Genomic DNA, 11,608 nt, shown 5'->3' on the forward strand with positions numbered 1-11,608 from the left:
TAGGGGATCACTCTGATGCCTAAGTAAGGGACTTTATTGAGAGATTTATTACAACAGTAAAAGAATGAATATGAATGAGATGATCTTACCTCTTCCCCACGTCCCTCTTTTATAGTGGTGGAATTTGACTCTTCAGTGATATGACATTTATGAGTACATTATTGCGCTTGCGGGAGTTACTTTAGATTTCATGGACATTGATTTGAGGATTCTATAACCACCCCTCTCATCAATGTGGGTGATTTAGGGTTCCCGTTGGTTATGGAAGGCATTTTAATGGGGACATTAAAAAGGTTTTCCTCTTTTATGAGGATATTTTTGGGATATATCAGCTGCCCCCCCCCCCCCCAAATCAAGTTTTGAATTTTCGAAATTGGTTCCAAAGTTCGAAGACTTTAAGTGCTGTTGGAAAATATCCGCTTTTTGCTTCATTCAAGTCGTTCTTGGCTCATCCGTGGCACTATTGGTTCATCTAAGCCACATAGGAATTTTTCCGAGCTGCTATGAATTCTACCGGACAACACATTGGTTCGTCCGAGCCATTTTTGTTCATCTAAGCCGCCTTTGTTTCATTCGAGCTGTTCATGGCTCATCCACGGCGCTAATGGCTCATCCGAGCCACATAAATATTTTTCGAGTCATTTTCTATTCATCCGAACCACCTTGGTTTTATCCGAGCCATTCATGGCTTGTCTGCGGCGCTACCAGCTCGTCTAAGCCGCTTAGTTATATGCCGAGCCATTTTCTATTCATTCAAGTCGCCTTCATTTCATTCGAGTCGTTCATGGCTCCTTTGCAACACTATTAGCTCGTCTGAGCCGCTTAGTTATATGTGGAGTCGTTTTCTATTTGGGGTTTTGGTGTATTTTTAAGCAGCTGTTCGGCCATATCTTGACATCAACTACTCGACTATATTTTGGTGTTTTTGAATAAGCCGAGCAGTTGTTTGGATAGAATAATCCAAGTAGCTCCTTTGTCAAAAATATAAGCAACTCTTTGAGCAATTCTTAATCCGAGAAGATTTTTGAGTAACTCTTAAGCCGAGCAGCTTTAATCCGAGCAGCTCTTTGAGTAACTCTTGAGCTGAGCAGCTTCAATACGAGCAGATATTTCAGCAACTTTAATTCAAGCAGCTTCAATCTGAGCAGCTCTTTGAGGTAATTTTGAAGCCGAGTAACTTCAATCCGAGCAGCTTTTTGAGGAACTCTTTAAGCAGACCAACTTTAATCCGAGCAGCTTTTTGAGCAACTCTTTAAGCCGAGCAGCTTCAATCTTAGCAGCTCTTTTAGCAACTCTTTAGCTGAGGAGCTTCAATCCAAGAAGCTCTTTGAGCAACTCTTTAAGTCAAGAAGCTTCAATCCGAGCAACTCTTTAGCCAAGCAACTTAATATGAGCAGCTCTTTGAGCAACTCTTTAGCCGAGCAGCTCTTTGAACAACTCTTTATAATTATATAGTACCATGATTATACAGAACATAAAACCATGATATACAGAAATACAGATTATACAAAGCATAGAGCCATGATATATAGAATTATAGAGTTACAAAATATATGGATATATAGTTATTACAGCGTCATGGCTATGCAATTGATACAAAATCATGGTTATTACAAAAATACATAATCATGGTAAAATAGTTAGATTTATATAGAAATATTAATATACAGCATCAGACCCCGATGGAACACAATAGTTTACAGAGCACGGTACCGTTGCTATACAGTATTGACAGTGCAACCATATGCCTTAGATAGAGTATGGTACAACAGATTGTGCCTCAGGTAGAGTTGTGAGCTCCTTGGTTTCCGGACCAAGTGGAGCGGGCCTTTTGTGCTATAGGCATACAGATATGCATACATTAGGCTAGCACTGGAGGGCTAACCAGTGTTTAGCCTCGCCTACGGGCTGCACAACCCAGTTATGAGGGGGTAAGTCATGACATATAGCCATCCATGGGGAAATTTACATAATTATGTATATGTATAGTACACATAGAAAGCCAAGATTACTCATTATAGATAGAAGTACTTTTGAATAGAAAACTCAGAAATTTTCATATTCTAAATTACATAAGTATGTGTTATTATATAGATGTTTTTCTTGATGTATATTGCATACAGTATTAATTAAATGATATGTCGCCAACTAACTCATATTCCACACACTGGTAATAACATGTTTCTCCTTACTAAGAAGTGTCTCATCTCAACATTATTAAACATTTAAGGTAATCCAGAGAGGCGAGCAGGGCCGGCTTAGAGGTAGAGGTGGTGTTGAGTCGGCGTAGCTTTTGGGGTGAGTTTTGGGCCGGTCTGTGGAACCCATGGTATTTTTGGGACTTTTGGGAAGTGTTATGTATATATGTGTATGGGTATAACTAGGTATATAGTACTCTGGTATTGTATTTTGGAATATGTTGGATATGTATGTACTTCTGTTGCTTAGGTGTATATGAAATGCACAGGTTATCACGGTCCCGCTCCGGGTCGTGATGATGATAGCTATGCTCATGTAAGGTATTAGGAATTATATTAATGTAAAAAAAAATGGATAAAAGTTTCAGGTCGTTACATATATAGACCCGTGAGGTTTAGTTGATCGATGCTTCAAATTCTTCACAATCTGTGTATGTTCGGTCGACCAAAACAAAGGGTAGTCAACCGAAACTTGATGCGACGTTTTGATTTCCAAGGATTGGTTGACCAAGAGGATTTTGTTTTAAAATGGTTGGTTGACCGAAGAGCATTCGATTTCGAGTCTAGTTGACCAAGGGGTAGACCGAAGGGTGTTCGGTCGACTAAAGTTCGTCAGTTCAAAAGTGATTGGTCGACCGAAGGGTCAAAGTCAACCACACGGTCGACCGAATGTTTCAGGTCATTTAAGGATGGTCGACCGAACTTAGTCAACACTTCAATTTTCACTGAATTTTGACCTAATTCTGGTTTTAGGGGAATAAAAAATGACTTTCCAATTAAGTTGGGATCTATTTGTAGGATTTCTACGCTTAACCACTTCCTAAGCCATCGATCATCACTACCCCCACTATGGTTGATTATGTGATCCAAGGAAGAGTGATTATTCAAATTCAAATTGAGCTCTTCCTCCCTCTTGTCCTGTGGAATTAGCTACCATAATCACCCACATCATTTCTTAATCTAAACCTCTGGCACTCCTACATAAACAAGCAAAACCGATGTGTCCTAAGCAAGCTTTACGTGCATACAAAGGTTTTTGCTTATTTGTTCTATTTTGTTCAGAAGAAGCATTATAGTGGGATTTTAATTATAGACCCCCTTTGAATAATTTATTTCTTTTGATTCATAAGGGTTCATCATCTTTTACTTGTTCTTCTAGGCAGATGATCCTCATGATTTTATTAATTTTCTTCTTCTCTAAAGCAGCTTGATATTCTTTTAATCTACTTAATTTCTTTTCTACTTTCTTATTCTCATTCTTCAATATTGCTTTCATTTTATACATCCTAACTAGAAGCGTATGTGTTTTCAATAAAATTCTCTCTAGTTTTTCATTCAAATACATACTTCTATCTATCAATTTAGCACACTGTTCATCACAATATCTAATACTAGGAATGTTACAGGAATCAGTGCATGCATCAACATCAGTCAGTATATCACAATATTCAACAGATGGTTCCCCACCAGAATATTTTTTACAAGAATCATCGCATGCATTAACAATAGAGATATTATTGCATTCAATAGATGATTCAACATAGAATGTATCACAGAATTTTGTACATGAATCATCACAACATCCATCACATGAATTATTGTATGAAATAAAAAAAAAAGGCAGAGTCAAAATCATATACTTCATCGTCTACCAATGCAATCGGATCATGACTGGACACCCTGATCATTTTGGCTTAGAGCATTTTGGCTTAGAGCATTTGGAGTGACAATCTCCTTTTCCTGGGTCACTCTATACTTCTTTTCAAGCTCAACCTAGATCTCCTGTGCACTTTTACATGCGACAAACTCATGCAAAATATCATAATCTAAAGAACAATACAACAAATCCATGGCATGTGAATTTGCATGCATCAAACTATTATCATTTTTTATTGGCATACAAATTCCTTTATCAATCACCTGCTAGACGTTCCAGTCCATAGATTTTATAAAAATATTCATTCTAATTTTCCAGGCGGTGTAATCAAAACCTCAAATAATGGAGGACTGGAAGGTGATCGTCCCTCTCCGAATGGGGATACACCAATACGAGCCATTGTGATCTTTTTGCAAAAACGTTTAAGTCTATTGTAAGGAGGCTCTGATACCAATTGTTGGAATTGGTATATTACCAAGAGGGGGGTGAATTGGGTATTTAAAAATTTCTCCTAAGTTTGGTCCAAATTCCATAAACAGTATTACACAAACTTAGGGTCTTTCTATATAATCATAAACCTATTCATTCACAATAATAATACACAAACATTCAAGTGCTGAAATGTAAAATGCAGAAATTAAAAGCAGACACCAGAAATATTATCGGGGTTCGGCCAATACTGCCGACATCCCCACCTCAAGCTCACAAGCAAGAGGATTCCACTAAGGGCTCACTTCACGAGTGGAGTGACACCGAATACAACACCTTACCATGATGGTACACCTAGCTTTCCTAACCGGGTCAAAGCTAATCTGAGACTTTTCACAGGGCAAGTCTCCCTCTTCGGGCCCACACTTGGAATACGACAGATATAAAATTTTCGTACAAACAAATATGCTTCTTACACTAAGTAGTTGTGTACCAGTAAGCACAATCAATTAATGCACTCATGTATGATAGGATATTAAGCTCAAGTGAGATTTTGCTAACCAATGTGTTAACTCTCAATGATGTTTATGTCAATGTGTATATGTGAGAGTGGTACCTTTGATTCAAGATATTGTAATCAACAAATGATCAAAGGACTTTCTAACATCCTAATTAAATATCTCAACAAGGATATTTTCAATATTAAGCACAATAGAGATTAGGGTCTTTGGACTTAATCGCTCAAAAGAATATATCAATCAAGTAATATGAGAGATACTATAAAGATAAATCTTTGAATTAAACAAACAGAAGTCAATAAAACATATTCCAAAGATTTACACTTCAACTATCTTTATCTCCACAAAAATATTTTCAGCAATGAACTCAGGAGATAGTGAAGATTAGCTTCTTAAAAAATATTTTTGCAATAAGCCCAAACACTAGCCTTTGAATCTTGCAACAAAGATGCAAAGATTCTCAAGCTGAAAAAAGTTATCCCAAGATAATATTTATCGATGAAATAATCTGGGATCAACTCAAGCTAACTCTGTAAAAAATAATTTCAACAATAATAGATGAGAGAGTATGCTAACTTTAAAATAATGTATGAAGCACACAAATATATTCACTCTTCAAGTTGTAACAATAATGCAAATGAAGAGAATACAATAAACACTCTCTTTATCAAAGATGGTTTTGCAAAAACGAATCAAAGGGTGAAAAATTTGACTTGAAAAATATGTAGTGTGGCAAATGGGAGTATAAAAAAATTTTAGAGGATTTTTGATAATATTATTTGCTAACTTTTTCTTAATCTGCACAAATGAAGGGATAAATTTGAACCGTTGGGGACACGAAGGGAATTTTGGAAAAAGTTTAAGTATGGTTAATAAAATTAACCACGTTTTAACCTCGATAGAATCCGAGAAACCCAAGAGGGTCGGTCGACCATTTTTATGATTCGGTCGACCAGGTTGCTCAATTCGGTCGACCAGGGTGATTTTGAACTGAAGAGTTGGTCGACCATACTTGAGGTGATTTTAGAACCTCCGAGGTTCGGTCAACCAAGCCAAGTTCGAATTATCAAATTGAAAGTTCGGTCAACCATGCTATTATATAACTAAGAGGTTCAGTCAACTTGAGCGTTAGGATTTCCCACATGTCAGTTCGGTCAACCAGGGCGTTGACGTTCATTTTAAGGACAGTCGACCAAGTTGTCAAACTGTGAACCTGGGGAGGTTCGGTCGACCGAAGTGTTTCTGTGTGTTGGGGTTTGGTCAACCGAACACACCAATTTTATCCATTCAATTTCTAACTCCCTTTTAAAGACACCCCTAATCACGTATTTGTTAATGCTAAGTTATAGGGGGATTTTTCATGCAATGATTTAGGACCTATATTCAGTCAAAGGTCTTTGAGCTTATATGTCCTATCATTCATGCAATGCATTAATTATTACAAACCATAATTAATATTACACCCTGAATAATATAAAATATAAATTACAAAATAAACACTTTGGGTCTTCAGTTTCTTTCAAGTCCATGTATGTGCACCGTATGAAACTTCTAATTTGATCATACATACAAACTCATCAACCATTAAATAACAGAATATTTGTCATAATCAAAATGGGATATGACCTATAAGGTCAACACTAAGTTCTACGAATCACGTGAATATGTACATTCAAGCTCATGAGATACCATGTAAATACAAGAGTTTATATAGTCAGATTAACACGAATGAACTACCAATTAACCTTCATGGAGTTACAAAGTCATATAAAGAGAAACTACACATAAATGACTCGAGTGTGTAACTCTTAGGTTATATGCAAGTATGTGAAGGTATAAGTCAGTGTTAAACATGGCATAATCATCCATCTTCAATACTTTTTTTTTTATTAATACAAAACTCAACAAGTGAATGTGCATAGTGTCACATGCAAATTCTCACCCCCCCCCAAATTAATGTGGAACATTGTCCTCAATATGAAGGCATAAGGGAAATAGAAAAATTGTGCATGGGGGAAACTAGCTAATAGAAGAAAAAAATATAGAAAATCACTACCAACTAATGCAATAGAAAAAGAAAAGAAAAATGCAAATAAAGAAAAAAAAGAAAAAGAAAAGGAGTAAAAGAGAAAGGTCAGAAAACTTCCCTAGGGTCTCGCAGAAGCAAGACCTCTTCATTTGGATCGAAGGGAGTCATAAAAAGCTTGAGCCATCGTCCATTGGCCATGAAGCTGTTGCCATTCGTTGGATCCACAATTTCTACTGCGCCGTGGGAATGAGCGTGTTCAACGATGTATAAGCCATCCCATCGGGACCTCAACTTCCCGAGAAACAGATGTAATCTAGAGTTATAGAGAAGATCTTGCTAATTCGGGAAAAGTGGTTTATCCTTGATTTTACTATAATGCAGCAACTTCATCCGCTTCTTCTTTAAGCGAGCCTTGTCATAAATTTCCCTCTTGGATTTTTGAAGCTCACACCCCTACAACTTTCTCAAGCCTTTGGCATCATCAAGTGAAAAGTTAATTTATTTTATAGCCCATAATGCATTATGTTGAATCTCAACAGGGAAATGACGTGTCTTACCGTAAACTAACCTATAGGGAGACATCCCTAAATTTGTCTTGAAAGCAGTTTGGTAAGCCCAGAGTGCATCAACTAGTTTCTATGATTGGACTTTTCAATTAGGAAAACTTGTTTTCTCAAGTATAATCTTGATATCTACAAAGAACTTACGCTTATCCTGCATTACCCCATGTTCTGGTGTTCGATCGATGACAAGATGGTTCATAATATCATCAAACCAAGGGGCACATGACACATCGGTGATAGGAGAGATGATGTCAGCATCTAACATCTTCAACACTTCTTTCTTTACCACCTCCGTCATGGTTGGGTTCAGTCTCCATTGCGCATCACGAATTGGTATTGTATCTGTCTCTGTGGATTGCCTCTTTGATTCTGGCAACTCTCTGATCAAGGGAACTTTTTCATCAAATACCTCAGGCTACTCAGAAGATTCACTCTCAAATGCACCGTCAAAACCAAATACCGGCAACAACTCTGAAATATCCAAGTCATCTACCACATCGACTGCATGTACCTCTGAATCATCGCACCCAGTCTGCGTCTTGTGAGCATAAAAATGTTCATCTCCAAACTTCACTTCGACAATTGATTAATGCATTGGAGGTAGCAAGGAATGGCCGCTCAAGGATAACAGGTGCCTAGTAGATGTTGGAGACAAGTTGATGCATATCCAAAACTACAAAGTCCACTAGGTAATAAAATTTGTCAACTTGTACTAATACATCTTCAATAACGCCTCGTGGAGCCTTTAATGATCTATTTGCCAATTGTAGCATCATGAGTGTTTTCTTCAGCTCACCCAAACCCAATTGCTCATATATCGAAAATGGGAGCAAGTTCACACTACTCTCCAAATCATGTAAAGCTCTCCCAATACGAGATTTACCAATCATAATAGAAATAGTGGGAGAACTAGGATCTTTGAGCTTCTGAGGAGTCTGACTTAATATCAACACACTAACTTGCTCAGTCAAGAACGCTTTCTTATTTACGTTCAATTTCCTTTTCATTGTGCATAGATCCTTCAGAAATTTTGCATACGCAGGAACTTGATGTATGGCTTCCAAAAGTGGAATGTTGATCTTCAGTTGCTTGAAGATTTCTTTAATTTCATTGTGATATTTGTTCTTTTTTTGACCAGCTGCCAACTTTTGAGGATAGGGTACCACAGGTTGATACTCCTTACTAGTCTCGTCTTCCTTATTAACTAACTTCATTGAATCTGAGCTTGCTTCATCTAATTTTTCTTTTGCTTCATCTATCTTTGTTGCAACGTCGGGTATTAGAGCAATTGCTTGTTGATCAACAGGTATTTCAGGATGGGAAACTTCTTTTTTGCTCCTCAAGGTAATAATAGCCTTCGCCGTTTCAATAGAATCTCCTAAAACAGTATGCTCTGGTTGCTATTGTTGTTGATATACTTGGGGATTAGGCTAAGGTTGTGCTTGAAATTTACCTTTTTCTAAGGCATTCAGCTGTGTACTTATCTTATTAATAGTTTCCCTCAATTCATTGATGGCTTGAGTATTCTGACTATTGGTCGTGACATGAATCTGCATGAATTTTTGAAACATATTCGCCATCTGCGTCATGCTATCATCAGAAGATTTCTTTGATGAAATAGGAGCTAAATTAGGTTGAAATCCTGGAGGTGCATAGCTTTGAGAGATCTATTGCGACTGATACTGCTGCTGAGAAGCTGCAACTGGATGATATAGCAGCTACGGAGGTGGTGCATAAGATTGAGAAAGTTGCTGAAATTGTGAGGAAGATGGACCAGACTGATCATTCCTCCATGAGAAGTTTGGGTGATTCCTCTATCCCAGATTATAAGTGTTCGAGAATGGCTGATTTTGAGATTTGTTAACCCAATTTTTCGATTGCATCTAATCGTATCCACTCTCATGCAATACTGGTAGAAGTGGACAATCCTCCACCGATTTCATAGCTTTCACTTTCTATGACTCCATAACCTCTATTTTTTAAGACAAAGCAGCAACAAGAGCTCGTAAATTAGTTTCCTCTTTGACCTCGTATCTACCTCCACCACTGATTGCTTTGAGAGGTTGTGCCGCCATTGGTGCCCGATCATATCATGTGTTCCATTGTTGGGCACTTTCAACTAAGTAATCAAAGAATGATATAGCCTCTTCTGGTTCCTTGTTGAAGAACTCCTCATTACACATAGTTTGGACAAAATGTTTACATTCGGGGGTAAGAGCAGTATATAAATAATTTACTAACCTCTAAGGTTTGAATCTGTGATGTGGACATATATTCATCAGGTCCTTGAACCTCTCCCAACAAGCTTGGAAGGTCTCATCACCTTTCTGCATGAACTGACTGATTTGCTCTTGCAAGTATTGGGTTTTTTGAAAAGGAAAGTACTTGTGCAAAAACTCATGCTACATTTCAACCCAACTAGTAATAGAGTTAGGTCTTAGAGAGTTAAACCAGATTTTTGTCTTATCTTTCAAAGAAAAAGGAAACAAGCGAAGTTTAACATACTTATTGGTTCTAGCCCTATTAATGAAAGTGGTACAGACCAACTCAAAATCTGTCAAATGCTGGTATGGACTCTCAGAATCCATCCCGTGAAACAAGGGTATCACAGATAACATACCATGCTTAATTGTGAAGTACGGTGCATCTTATGGTAAAACAATGCAAGAAGGTGTAGATATGCGTGTAGGCTACAGAAAATCCTGAAGTGTACGTGGTGCAGGTGCAATTATAACTCCCTTAAAAATTTCTTCAAACATATCACTCAAATCAATTTCAGAATCATTCATAAAAGTAATAGGAGAACAATCAAATTATGTACTCTGTGTGTCACTACTAGTGCTAAGTGAGATTTTAAACAATCTATTTGAAAGATCTCGGACCCAAGGCATCAAACATCAATGGAAATAACAGAAATTCACCAACACAGCAGCAAACAAGCATGAGCAAAATGTTCAAATTTTTCAATTTTTTATTTTTTATTATTTATTTATTATTATTATTTAAATTAAAAATAAAAAATAATCAAAAAACACAAAATTTGAAATTAAATCTGGCACTCCCCGGCAACGGCACCAAAAACTTGACTCACTCTAAAAATAAGCAGTTCGGAAGCTATCTCTAGTATAGGAATTCAGTCGTATAATACTTAGCCTGAGGGTTAGATCGTCTACTCAGGGAATGTAATCTAAGTCCAAATTTCATGTAATTCCAACAGAAAATAAGAAACGAAAGGTTTACTGAATACATTTCAGACTTGATTTTGGGACGTTGAGAGATTTTTTTTGACGAATTAAAACAACATGAAATTTAAATTATGAATCCTAACACGCACTAAATTTAACAACGAGAAATAGAAAAATGCACAATGAAATAATGAATGAAAAAATTAAATATGAAACACAACCCTACGTTTAATCAGTCGAGCAAGAAATAAATCCCATGTTTGAACTATGGACAAAAGACTAAAGATGATTACGTAACTTAAGCATGCAACTCTAAAAACCTCAATCAAACACAAAAAGATAAACTATAACACAATCAAGAACTTAAATTTAACTCTTTAAGAACTTAAACAATGAACTAAAACACGATAAAATTCAGGCTTTAATTAAACTGAAATTAAAATAAATAGAACCTAACAAAATTTAAATTCTATAGAAGATTTTTTTTCTTTTTTTAAGAGACCAAATCGAACTTTAACAAAGAAAAAAGTAACCCAACCAAAAATTAACTCTAATAATAATATTAAATAAGAAGAGAAAGAAAATAAATTGACTTTAATAATAATAACCCAAAAAAGATTTAAAAGCCAAAAACTTTAATAGGAATTCAACTAAAGATTAACAATGTTTAATCAACTATTTAAATGCAAGAATAGAGAGAGAGAGAGAGAGAGAGAGAGAGAGAGAGAGAGAGAGAGAGAGAGAGAGAGAGAGAGAGAGAGAGAGAGAGAGAGAGAGTAGTTGGTCGTGTGAGAGTTGAAGCAGCAGCAGCCTCGGGTGAGCCTTCAGAAGTAGCCACACGTAGTAGGAACATCAGGAAGGGGAAGGGATCTTGGGTTCTTGGGTTGGCAAAATACATCAGGACCTCTCGAGTTCCCTGGGATGGCAACAGCATGTAAGGGATGGGGGCTTCTTGGGTTGGTCTCTAGCAGCAGCAGCAACAACACTAGACGGCAAGGCAGAGAGGGAGAGAGCCGATTGAGGGCGAGA

At 36.9% G+C, this 11,608-nt stretch overlaps 1 non-coding gene across 1 annotated transcript; it reads left to right on the forward strand.

Annotated features, from left to right (window-relative positions):
- Positions 1-9,647: 9,647 nt before the first annotated feature.
- On the forward strand, positions 9,648-9,755 carry LOC131158983 (small nucleolar RNA R71). Its single transcript, XR_009137598.1, has one exon. It is a non-coding gene; the product is annotated as a small nucleolar RNA R71 (small nucleolar RNA).
- Positions 9,756-11,608: the final 1,853 nt, after the last annotated feature.

This window comes from Malania oleifera, chromosome 6 (assembly GCF_029873635.1).
Source record: "Malania oleifera isolate guangnan ecotype guangnan chromosome 6, ASM2987363v1, whole genome shotgun sequence".
Taxonomy (NCBI): domain Eukaryota; kingdom Viridiplantae; phylum Streptophyta; class Magnoliopsida; order Santalales; family Ximeniaceae; genus Malania; species Malania oleifera.